This window comes from Lepisosteus platostomus, chromosome 13, assembly GCF_059453375.1.
Source record: "Lepisosteus platostomus isolate fLepPlt1 chromosome 13, fLepPlt1.hap1, whole genome shotgun sequence".
Classification (NCBI taxonomy): Eukaryota; Metazoa; Chordata; class Actinopteri; order Semionotiformes; family Lepisosteidae; genus Lepisosteus; species Lepisosteus platostomus.
The window spans coordinates 42654961-42662633 of NC_142623.1; the positions used below are offsets into that span (position 1 = coordinate 42654961).

At 45.2% G+C, this 7673-nt stretch overlaps 1 long non-coding RNA gene across 1 annotated transcript; it reads left to right on the forward strand.

The window, feature by feature from the left end:
- The first annotated feature begins 4192 nt into the window (after positions 1-4192).
- On the forward strand, positions 4193-7363 carry LOC148650694 (uncharacterized). The gene is made up of 2 exons (XR_015926199.1): positions 4193-4350; positions 5027-7363. It is a non-coding gene; the product is annotated as an uncharacterized LOC148650694 (long non-coding RNA).
- The last annotated feature ends 310 nt before the right edge of the window (positions 7364-7673 follow it).

The following is a 7673-nucleotide window of genomic DNA, read 5'->3' on the forward strand; positions in this document are numbered from 1 at the left end:
CCTCCTACAGCACAGAGTGCCCAGTCACCATACTGGACTCACAGGTGGAAATCCTGGTCCAGAGGCAAGAGCCCCCCCCATCTGGTCCACCAACACCAGCAGCCTGCTTTCATTAGAGGTCTCGCATATTAGCAAAAGCCCTCTGACATGTGACTAGTTTTATAATAAGCCACATGCATATGAAATTATCGTGGCAATATGTTAAATGTTTAGAAATTGTGGTTGACAATATAATATTATAGCCATGTTAATGTGGAACTTATTTTTGAAGATTTGTGGTTTCATTAAAGATGTATCCTTTTTTAAAAAATTTTTTGGATGGCATCTAGAATCAGGCTGATTGTCTACCCTCCAAACGTTTTTTTTTAAAATCAGGCTTGAAAAAATAACATTTTACCTTCAGAAAGGCTGCTCTTTTCACCCCAAAATTGGTTCCATATTTTCTGGTGAGTTTCATTTCCTGTCATCCAGCCCTGTCCGGTTTTCCCTGCCGTTCCCAGGATTATTTACACTTCTCTTAAAACAAGCCAAATTGCTGAAAGATGAGGTGCAGTTTTGACTCTGGCCCAGGTGTGTGTGTGTGCGTGTGTGTGTTTTAAGAGCTGGGAATATAAATATACCTCATTGGAAAATGTCTTACTTGAGCCTTAAATCTAAATGTCCTAATTTTAGCATTGTATAGTTTTGAAAGAGGACTTTATTACACGTGTATATCAATGTGTTTTATTAAATGGTGAGGACAGATTTGCAAGTTGATACTTATGTCTCTCAATTGTTTTTTCACATTTTTACACAAGGAAGAAATAAACAGCAGGGTGCCTGAGGACTGTCTAAAGCTGCAGTCCTTCTCTAGGTCTGTTTAAAGAACCTGGGCTGTATGGAAGAGATATTGGCAACACCGTTGCCTCACTTCTCCGGCATCCTGGGTTCGATTCCAGCCTTCGGCCCCTGTCTGTGTGGAATTTGTATGTTCTCCCCAGTCTCCAGAACCTCTGGCTTCCTCAGACCTCCCAATGACATGCATGGTAGACTTCCTCGTGTCCCTCTATGGTTCATCCCCATGGGGAAGGTAAGCTGCATGTCTGACATGTCTGAGTAAAGGGGTATAGATAACCGACCCCTGATGACAGAAATAGAAAGCCTCAGTTTAGAGCGATATATGAAAACTTCTTCTGTCCGCCAAATAAAGAAAGAACCAGCTGAGACAAACAGTTGTAGCCTTCTTGTACTGCACTGGCTGTACTTCATAAGGTCCACACGTGGAGAGTGTTGGGTCTGCAATATGGAGAGACTGCACACAGACCTCCAGCATGGGACCAGCAGTGTCACTGCAGAGTAACTGCTGCATGTGCCCCAGACATTTGTAATCAGACCAGGGTTTGGAATTGGCCTTAAGAGGAATTGCACTTCGTTCTAAATAAAACATGAAACCTACTGACCTATTGAAAACTGTATTCTTGTGCAAGGGCTTTCTAGATTGTGTTAACCACACAACATTGCCAAAGTGCAATGATATTCCAAAGCGATCTCAGTTAACTCCCATCAGCTGTTTGCCCAGTTCGATCGATCTTCAGGAGTACCGGACAGCTGATCAGTATTACAAGTTTACTGCCTATAGTATCCACCCCTCCAAACATGTGATGCTTATTTTATACATTAATTCCTTTCGGTTTAAAGGCAGGTTTAAATTCCTGTCCTGTCTCATGGTTACCAGGTGGACATGCAGGTCTACAGTCTGTCTACCCTGGAGTTGTGCAAGGCCTACACTTTGTTTTCTTACAATTTCCAGACATGGAAAGCCAGGGTTGGAATCTGCTTGTATCAGGGGTATTATGTGGAGTTTTTCCAGAAGGAAGAGAGTATATAAAACTTCATAGGATATGCCTGACACTGTACCCTTATTGAGAAGCAACTGGGAATAAGATGTGTAATTCTACACTGAAGACATGGCATGTGTCCATATTTCTGAGGAAATATCCATAAAAGGTGGCATTCTCTAAAGCACCCATACCTTGTGATGTAGAGGAGGAGTTGGTGTTGATTTTGAGTTACCAGTTTTATGATTATAGCAGCGTCGTGTATTTTATAGCTGAGACAGCACTGCTGCAATCTAAAAAAAACATGAAATCCCATTTCCTTGTTACCAATCCGATTAGCTCCACACGCTAGACAGCCCAAGCGTCAAACACTGAGACATCGGTAACCATTTCAAACCATCATGCGGTATGCACTGGGATTCATCACCGCATACCAACGCGACTGAGCCAACACTGCAATACCAAAACATTCACATCGACACCCCCGAACAGCTTTGAAAGTGCGCGAGTATGGTCAAACAAAACTGTATGAATGTGGAGCAGTAGCAGGGGTCATCGTCATTCCACAGACTGGAGGGAGTGTTGCTGTAACACGTCCTGAAGAGATAAAACCAACACCGAACTCGCGCTGAGGCTGCCGGGTTTAGGGGGCAGCTCTAGGTTCTGGGTGACAGAGGCGTCACTTGTTGGACTAGAAACCCACGCAAGTGCATCGAGATTCAATGTTTCCCCGTCTCCTTCCTCCTAAAAAAAAACTCCTGAATGTTTTAAGAAAATAAAGGCGATCCCTCCCTCAACAAAAAAATAAATAAAAGCATTTGCACACGGCAACAATCTCTAAGGATTTTAGGGGTGTGCGCCTGTTGCCTGTTGCATGTTTTACAGGATTGTTACAAATAAGTAGCTTTATGCAACGTAACATTTATTACGGATTCAAACATCAACCCACACAGCGGCAATTGTGCGTCATTCTCATACCAGATTGAAACACATGGCATGCCTTACTGGAAATGCTTTTTTTTTGTTCCGGTGTCGTATATAATTCAGTAACCCCTGGAAATCCGTTATCTCCCTTCCGAAATGCGCCCACGCTCATCCTTCAAGTATAAAATGTTGTCTATCTAGCCAATAAGGACAGAAGTTGCACACAGCCTTTGTGTGCTTTCGGGCTCCCCTGTCTTATGTACAGGCAACTTAAACTTTCATTCTCCTGGTAAAGTTTTATGCATTGGTCTGATCCTTAGCCAAGCGCATTACATACAGTACGCGGATAAACCGATACGAACACAAAACCCATGGGCTACCTTTTTGTCCAGATTGTAACAAGCAAAGGCACAAACACGCACACAGGATTAAGGATCCTGGACGGTTGTGTGGAGTGGGTTACCGATTTCCAGGGGAGACTGAATCGGACACGACACCGGCGCCCCAGTCCGGTTTTTGTATTCGACTGACTCTTTACACTTCCACAAGATGGCAGTGTTGCGCTTCTGTGACTCACCAGACGAGCAGCATTGTTCGCGACAAACGCGTCCGCACTTGTTCCGGTCTCCATAGTCATAACGCCTTGTGCTTGGTTTTCTGTATCTAAATCGCATATTTTTCCCATGTAAACGTGGGCGTTAAGGAAAGAGACCAGACGCACACATTACAGCGAATTATTATTATTATTATTATTATTCCTGGAACGGGGCATATGATTCTACAACACATTCCATCTATATTGGTGTAAAATGCAAACTGTGCTAGAACACTCGTTCATTGAACTTGTTTTCCTTCCCCTGGATAACCGACTCATTCTTTTTTTTGTTTGCAGCAAAGTTCTGATACCGATTTGGATTGTGATGAAGCGCCCGTAGAAAGATAAACTCTAGACACAGGTTGACGGTGGGATGCACCTTTTGTTTCATTTCGGGTTTAGACACCTGGAAAAGGAAGCGTGTTTTCGATGCGTTATTCTCCGGAAGCAACAGCCTGTTCTGCTGCAAAGGACACCTGCAAAATTGCGGAACTGCTGACTATTCCCCAAACACCTTCGCGGCAGTGTTAAAAATACCAGCCTCCTGCACGAGCGTCTGCGTCAGGCCCTGTGTGGTGTGAGACCGGGTCTATACAGGAGCTGATTGGGCACGTTGTGCCTAGCTGTTGTATTTCCCTGAAGGCTGCTCATTGTAATACAGCTGTCACGCCTGCATCCCAACACATTCTCACACGGAAGTACACCCGTGCTAATCACACTCCAGCCCCGAGCACTCCTGCTAAACGACACCCCTCCTGCCAATCAGCCAACCAGGACACTCCAGCAATCAGCGGCCCTTCTCCCTCGCACAATACTTCAGCCCTCCAGAAGCCTCTGTTCTTCACCTGCTGTTGGTCATTCTTTGGAGCTCCTACCTTGCCTCTGTTTTTGGACTCCCCTCTCCCCAGGGTTCATCTTCCCATTTGCTCAGTGGGTCACTCATGACAACAGCAGGGCTACAGACATGAGAAAAACGGCGACTGGCACTTCTAACCCACTTACCTTTGGCTAAGAGTGAGTATCGCTTTTCCGAAACGCCCGCCCCGGATGTTGTGGTGTCCGGGTCTGGTCCCTCTGCCTAGTGGGTCAAGCCAATTCATCAGGCGGATCCCGTTGGGTCTGAGTCCCGCCTGGGCTGGGATCGTCCGGACCCCTGCCGGTCCCAATGGTGTGGCAGAACAGTTTGCTCAGGGCTCTAGTCAATAAACGCAAAGCACATTATGGCTTTCCACACCAAGATCAGATTCCAATGGCTATGCAATAGACAGTTATTGTCATAGGCCTATAGCATCCTTTATGATTTTAAAATGGATGAGTTTCAGAAATTATCCAGCTGGGCTGGAACGTTTCATTATCTTATCGATAACCTAGCTAGAAAGGCCTGGAAGACCATCCCTCCGTGTGTAAGCTCTGGAGTGCACGAGCTGCAGTGGATTACTATTAGGGAGTTTAGCTCCTGCTGTTTTGGATTGTGCACTGGAGTATTTACTGAGCCCACAACAATCTGATTCACTGCTATGGGTGTGATGAGTGATACAAAATAACATCTAAATGACGGTAATATTCATGGAAATAGGGCTTGTCTGTGTGCTGAAGGCAGTCTGGCAACACTTCCTCTACAGGGTGGTTATATAACTTCCGCATATTTAGGGAGAGAATAATTAACTTCCTTTTCCCTTCCCTGAATCAGGGCAGCCGAGTCCAATTTGTCAGGGTACACAGCGTTGCGTAACATTGCGCTGGCTTCAGCTTCAAATCCAGCTGGATGCTCCCCGTTAGGAGAGAAGAAAGGAGAGGCCATTGATCGGGCTGGAAATTCGGCAGTTGGATTAGAGGAAACAAGTTTACCCTCCATCAGAAAGAAATGGATTTGTCCGAGATGGGAATGAGTGTTTTGGCAGCCCCTGGAAGGCTGGGAACTGACCACAGTGTTGTCGTCTTCTCTAGCCGCCTCTGAGGCGTCGCGCGGAGCTGAAGGTCACCGCGGCAGCAAGTTGGGTCCGATGAAAATCACCGGAACAGCACTTCCTTATCGGATAAGATGGGGAGGATTTAACGAACGGGGAGGAAGTCGCGAGGGATTAACAGGAATAATTCCCCGGTATCTGGATGTACTGCGTGCTTCCGCTGGGTCGGCTGGAACAGCTGGACATCGTGCTCTGCCAGGGATGTCACCATGTGTGTCAGTGTCATTTAGTGTGTCAGTTTCCTCAAAAAAAAAAAAGAACAGTTTTGTAGAGGTTTTAACATCGCAGATGCTCCATGTAGTATTTAGCGGGTGGTCGGAGACGATGAAAGGGGATGGAATGAGGGCGCGATGCAATTGGCTCTTCCCTTCAAGCCAGGCTCCATTCACACTACGCACTGGGTACACTCGCTGCCTTCTTCACTCCCTGCACGCTTTCAGCCAGCTGCTCAGCCGAGTCTCCCTGCCCCTCGCCTCTCCTTTTGCTCTACAATCTGGGTTCCCTTTCAGCACCTTCACTGAAAGGTGGAGGTGGGGAGAGGCAGACTGCGTCCAGTTGAAGGGGACGGTGCTGTGGCAGGCAGCTCTGTCAAGTCCTTGTTCACAGCAGCGGGCAGATTTACCTGTGGCAGAATGTTTTCCGTTACCTTTTTCCTGACTCAAGTAAAAGAGTCCTCAATTCATTTTTGCAGCAGCAATTTAAAACCTTAGTGGCAGAGACCCATTTAGACAATGTCCGCCTAGAATTTCCACCCCTTAAACATTTTGTTATATCTCTAAAGCAGAACATAGCAGGAGCCTGGTTCGGCTCTGAAATTGAAGCTAACCCCCTTGGCTTTGAGTGTGAACAGCTATATTTCTTAATGTGTCCAATCGGCAGACAAACATATGAAATACAAACAGCAAGCGGAAATGTTTTGGTCTTCAGAGGTCACCGAACCCCCCCCCCCCCCAGCTCGTAGCGGGGAAGTGGGGGCTGACTGATGAGTGGAGACGCCCCACCATGCGCACTGCCAGCCTCAGCCTCAGTCCAATATGAGTGGCAGCTACAGGGCCCTCTGTGATGGAGCTCCCTGGTGGCTCAGATGCTCTGTAGTCCAGCAGACGCTAGAGGGTCAGGTCCAGGCAGTGCCTTTAGCTGAGCTCCTGAAATGACAACATGTGGTTGGCTTTGCTGGGTAGGACTGCTGATGTTTCTCTGCCAAAAAGCACTAACCTATGTGGCCAGAAGAGGCACAGAAGAACAAGAATGAGTTTAAATGAAAGGAGTCCATGAAGACTAGTGTACAGTAGCTTGGCCACTTGTAGATGGGGCAATTGATCTGAGACCTGAAAGAAGTCAGGGTATCTGCTTCTACAACCTGGTCACTTTTTCCAAACTCCTGCTACCCTTTGTCTGATAAAGTGGCTCCTGCTTTCAGTTTTAAAAGCCCTTTTATTTTTCACTTCTGTCTTCTGGCTGGTCTTTTACTGTTGATTCTGCTGGTTTGACTTTGTCAGTGCCTTTGAGACCTTTTTTATGCTTGAATCCTTTTTCGACACTGTCTTATCTAGGAGACTAGAGAGATGCAGCTTTCAGTGACACCACTGTGTGATCTGAATCAGTCTTCTTTAAAATTAATGTCAGCAAGCACATCATTCACAGAGAATCTCTTCCCCTGTGATCAATGACATCATGGAACACTCAATGAGACAAACATTAGACAAAGCTCAATCTTCTTTGCTGATTACTTTATAAACTGTGACAGTTCAGTGACATGCTCAGTGAAACTATCTGTTACAGAAACACTTTTAGGGCTTTATCTGAAGCACTTCAAAAGCATAATAAAACTATGAAATTGTATCTTCTCATCCTTCTGCCGTATTTATATTATATATTCATAGAAGTCATTATAGCATACTTGTGTAGTTCAAAGAGTCTTCAATGGGAGACTTGTGTAGAGAGTAGATTACACGAATTGTAGAGTTTTGAGGGCTACAATTTAAAATAATGCAGTTTTCTTGTGTTAAATGTTTCAGATTTATGTGAATAAATCTCTCAATGTGGAAAGGGTGAAAAAAGCTAGTGTTTTTTCCGAATGCAACTGCATAAATAAAAAAATGCCTGTGAAATTGAAATAAGAGCAAATGGATGACAGATGATAAATACTGCTGCTTGAAAGAAGGCTGGAAAGAAAAAGCACAACTATGGTTTTGCTAGAGATTGTTAATGTAGAATGCATAAAAATCTCCCTAGCAAAAAGTAAGAGAAAGGCCACTCTGTACTCAGTGATTTCCTGTAAATCCAGGCCAATCATGCAGGCAAATGCAGATCAAAACGAAGGCAGAGCAATTACGAGCACATTCAAATCAAAATATTATCTTGGGGAGA